The following is a 5,697-nucleotide window of genomic DNA, read 5'->3' as shown; positions in this document are numbered from 1 at the left end:
TTTGTAAATATGTATTTACTTTTTACATTGTATTTGTAATTTAATAAACAATGTAAGTTTGTACAATTTGTAATTCGTCACAAAATGATTGCACTCTTTTTTCCTTGCCAAGTTTTTATCCCAATTGGGTTTTTCTTGGTAAGGTTTTTAATGAGACAATCATGAATTACAAATTTAAAAATTAATAAAGAAATAATTTTTTTATATAGTTCGTGGTTCATTTCAAATTTAATATATATATAAATATAATATATTTATAAATTGTAATACTAATATATATATAAATAACTTAATATTAAAAAAAAGTTTAAAAAATTCGGGCAATTCGGGCGGACTCGGGCCGCCGAATACAAGCCCACGGCCCGTTCAAGGTGAAATTCGGGCTCGGGCGGGCAGCCCCAAAATCTCGGGCGGGTCGGGTTCGGGCTCGGGCAAATCCTCGGGCTTTTCGGGCGGTCGCGGGCGGCCCGTCCAAAGTTCCAGCACTAATCATGAGATTAGAACCATTTTTTATTTACGTGTATTTTGTGAGAGAAAACACTTTAGCGAACTATGAACCATGATTCGAATTGGGATACAAATCCCCCAACTAAACAACCCCTTATATGTTTCTAGTTACAACAACTTCTGACTAACAGCACAATAATACCAAACTGGCTCATATATATATTTAAGAATTTTTCTCTATATTAAATTTATTTATTTTATTTATTCGTTTTTTCCCTTCAGGTTACAAGATGCATAGTGAAATAGTTTGAGTTTGCTTTCAATTGATTTGTCAAAGTCCATAGTTTAATTAAAAAAAAAATTGATTGAATTTTTTATATTTGTTGTTCTTACGTTTTTCTATCTTTATTCTCTAGTCGGTTGTGGCCCTTTATTAGATGAATTTTGTTTGTGTATATATACATATTAGAACCTTCAAATTATACACACACACACACACACACACACATATATATATATATATATATCTATGTGACTCTGTACTAAATCTTTTATACCTTGGTATCTTTTTTTTTTAGCAATTTTTTCTGTGTAGAAAACTAATCGTATTCCACCCTAAAAAAAAAAAAAAAAACGATCGTTTCAATATTGACGGAAAAGAAAACTTTTGATTCAGAATTCATAATTCATCCTATCCAAACTTGTATCGCACTAAAGAAGGATAAATGTATTGAAAGTAATATATAATTTAGACTGATGTTCAAGTTTTTTTTTTTTTTTCCTTTCCCTTATTACCTTGTATTTTTTTTTTTTAAGGGCGAGGATGTTTTTGGAGTTATTGGCCTATTGCAATTCCATTGAATCAGTAGCAATATGTAACCAAAATAGAGACATTGAGAGAAAAAAAAAATATGTGCACCAAATACAGAGTGCATGACAAAATGAGTGTAGTTTCCTAGACTTAACTGGATCTTCTAGAATAATGGATTTGACAATTACAAACAAATACAAATAACTATGAGAGAAATTTACAAATACAAAAATTTCAATTGGCGGTTAATCTTATCCTTAGTGGTTAATAATTTATTCACGAGAATTTTGAAATTGTAGAGAATTGTGAAGGAATGAGGAAGCTGTGCGTGGTGTGAGGGTGTTTTGATTCGCTGTGTAATAGCGTAATTCTCTTTTTAATATCTGTATTTTTTATAATTTTACATTTAAAAAATTTGATATTTTAAGGTCATCTTTTGTAACATAAAATGTCAAAACTTGTCATTTTTAATAATTTATAATTTGATTGATCCGAATTTACTCTTTTAAAATATTTTTAAAAACCCTTACCTTTTAACTAAATATCTTTTGCTTTTGCCTTAAAAAATCTAAAGGGTAAATTTGGGTCAATTAAATAAAAAATAAGACAAATTCGACATCTCGTGTCTAAAAAGAGACTTCAAGATAATAAAAAAAATGATATTTTAAAAGGTAGAGATTTAAAATGATAAAAAATACATGACTAAAAGATGATTTCGCTATAACATAAGATACTGAATTAAAATCATCTTTAGTTGGGGCCTGACTTGGAGTTCTGGTTAATTTTTACTAGGATTGTACATAAGTTGAGTTAGTGCAGAATAAGATTTTTTTTTATCCCGCCTTAAAGGGTATGAATTGTACATATTTAGTCCTAACGATGGTAGAAAAATTTTACAACTTGATGATGTTTGGGTTGGGTTGGGACGAGAGTGGATTGGTTGAGGTTTTGACGATATCGTCGTTTTCTAGAGACTGTCGTTCAACAGCCCACTATATTCAGTCCTTAGCGTTTCTATAAACCGCTGATGTCGTTCCAACATTATTGTCGTTTTCCGTTAAAGTCGTCCTTAACGTCCGTCGTCGAGTTCTCAAATAGGGGTGTTCATGGGTTGGGTTGGTGCGGGGTATAATTTTTTTTCCCCGCCCCAAAGGGTGCGGGTTGTACATATTTGGCCCCAACGATGTTAGAAAAATTTCACAACCCAACGATGTTCGGGTTGGGTTGGGGCGGTGCGGGGTGGGTTGGGTGGTCGGTTTCAACATTCAAAAAATCAAAGACTTAAAGTTCAATATAATATTCAAACTTCATCATTAAATAGAAATAGCATCCATCTTTATCAGTCCATCTAACATCAAACATGAAGCAAAGTAGTCCATCCAACATCAAATACTTATAAATTAGTCTTAACATAAAACAAATAGCTTAAGCAAAACAAACATAGAGGCTTAAATCTTAATTCAAATCCATCCAAAGCAAGCATTGCAACATCAACCATCTTTATCAATCCACACTCATAGGCTCCTCAATGGTTGTAGTAGGACTTGAAGTTGAGTTATCTACAAGAGAAATGAAAATAGCTTAAGTAATAATTTGGATAGTTTAGAGTTCATATAATAAAATAGATTAAGATAGATACAAATTATTGTCTTACCTAGGTTTTCATAAGTCTCCAAGTCATCCAAATAGTCTCTTACTTGTATACAATCATGTGTAGATTTCAACCAATTTTGAGTACAAACAAGAGCCTCCACCATCTTAGGATTCAAAGAACTCCTAAATGGATCCAGAATGCGACCACTAGTACTGAAAGCTGACTCGGAAGCTACTGTGGAGACTTGGACAGCTAGTACATCACGGGCAATTTGAGCCAAAACCTTGAACTTCTTGCTATTATCTTTCCACCACTCCAAAATATCAAAATCAGGGGTTAAAGGATTCACATTCTCTTCAGCTAGATACCTCTCAAGGTCATTTTTCTCCCTATTATCTCCTCGTTGCTTCAAGAATTGACTTAGCAACTCATTGACCGGTTGGACAGGTGGTTGATTTGGAGTATTTGCAGCCATTTCTTGTTTTTTTTTCATTATCTACCTCGTCACCATATAAGGACATCATTTTAGCCAGTGTTTCATCCACTTTGTTGCACAATTTAGAGGCTGTGGCAACATCATAAATCATGCTAAAACAGTACTAAAGATATGTCTTCTTATATCAAGGATCAAGTACAACAGCAATAAATAACATATAGTTAATATTTTCCCCATTGCCCCAATATTTTTCAAACTTCCTTCTCATCCCAAAAGCCATAGTTGACAACAAGCAATCACCACTTAAACATAACTCACTCAACCGTCTTTGAATGGTACAAATCTCATGAAAAAAAGTGTTGGAAGTGACATGTTCTGATGCACTAAATTTCAAAGTGACTTCATAAAAAGTCTTAAGAAATTCAACAAAAATCTTAGCATTTGCCCAATCTTCCTTCATTGGTGGTCCCACTTTTTTCTTCCCACCCTCTTCTTCCAAAAAGTATCCTAAGTACTTTTCATCCTCCTCTTCAAACCTATCAAAGGCCTTTTGGAACTTAAGAGCAACATCTAACATCATGTATGTTGAATTCCACCTAGTTGGGACATCTAAGATCAACATCCCCTTATATTCAACTTTCTCTTGCTCCACACAAACTTTGAACTTTTGTAACCTCGCAGGAGAAGATTTGACATACTTAACAGCATTTCGAAGTGCTGCTATTGAGCTATGCATTTCCTTTAGTCCTTCATTTACAATGAGGTTGACGATGTGAGCAGCACATCGCTGATGGAGAAATTCACCGTCCAAAACAGTGCCCTTCCACCCATTCACCCTCCGTTTGAAAAAACTTAAGGCTGAATCATTGGCAGAAGCATTGTCTACTGTCACCATGAACACCTTCTCAAGCCCCCATCCATGCATACATTGCTCAATCAACCTCCCAATGGTTTCCCCTTTTCCATTTGGCATGGTACAAAAGTTGATAATTCTCTTCTGCAGCTTCCAATTAGAATCAATATAATGGGCAGTTAGACACATATAGTGTATATTTTGCAAAGAAGTCCAACCATCAGTTGTAAAGGATACTCTCTTACAATCATTGTGTAAAGCAGCTTTCAATTTAGCCTTTTCCTCACTAAATAATTGCATAACATCTCTAGCAACTGTCGTTCTTGAAGGAGGCATAAATTTAGGCTGCATTACTTGGCAAAAGTGTCTAAACCCCTCCCCTTCTACACTCCTAAACGGCAGCTCATCCATGATCACCATCTTAGCTAAAGCTTTCCTACAGGCTTCTTTACTATACCCTATTGCCAACAAACCACTCCCACTTTCACTAGTTAGAGGAAAACTCAACAATTTCTGCTTCTTATCTTCAACTCTAAATGGATTTTTTTTTGCATTGCTTTCTTAAATGAACCAACATGCTACTTGTCCCATGCGTTCTAGAACTACAAGCATAGTCCTTCCCACAATAATTACACACTGCTCTTTCATCACCTAGATTAGCCCCTTTCTTAATAGTAAAATGATCCCAAACCTCAGATTTCCTAGCAGGTTTTCTTTTACCATTTGTCTCCTCATTTTCTAAATCAATCACATTTTTGTTTGGTGTAACTTCAGGGTCAGCCGATTGGGTTTTAGGAGTAACGGATGGGGAAGGTGATGATACAGTTTCAGAAGTTTGGGTGTTGTTGCTTGATGATAATAAGAACTTGTCCATCCTAAATAGAAAATATAACACAATATAATCGTACAGACAAATCAAAAATCAAAAATCATAGAGAATGCCACAATATAATCGATCAACCAAAGTCTCTGTCTTTGGACCTAATTAATACCATAGAGAATGCTAACATCACATTTGTTATTTAGCTTTCATTTGAAATTTAATTGGCAGAACCAATTAAATTTAATTGGACCTAATCAAAAATCATAGGCAGGCCGCAGAACCAATTTTTCACAAACTTAATACAAACTTAAATTTTTCACAAACTTAATGCTCGTATCATAGGCAGAACCAATTTAATACAATAACAATTTAATTGTTAAGTGTGCCGAATGGTATTGCAACATTTTTCACAAACTTTTAACTACTTGGTGTTAATTAAGCCAGTTATTTGTGTTAGTTGAAAGCCACACATTGACATTAATTAGTACACATGCAACAAGTAATTAAAAGACCAACAATATTCCACACAAACACAAGTGATCGAATAAACAGCCACTGGCGAATGGCGATGCGATTCATGCGAAGCGAAGTGATCGAATAAACTAACCTTCAGAGTCTAAGGTCTGGAAGAAATAGGGATCGATTTCCTTGGGAAATGAAGCGAATTCCTTGGCGATGCGAGCTCTAACGACGGCCAATCGCTTCTGGCAATCCACCGGTATTCTCTTCCGAT

The sequence above is a fragment of the Morus notabilis genome, unplaced genomic scaffold (assembly GCF_000414095.1).
Source record: "Morus notabilis unplaced genomic scaffold, ASM41409v2 Scaffold329, whole genome shotgun sequence".
NCBI lineage: Eukaryota > Viridiplantae > Streptophyta > Magnoliopsida > Rosales > Moraceae > Morus > Morus notabilis.
The sequence above is the reverse complement of the archived record's forward strand: the minus strand, read 5'-3'. Positions refer to the sequence as shown.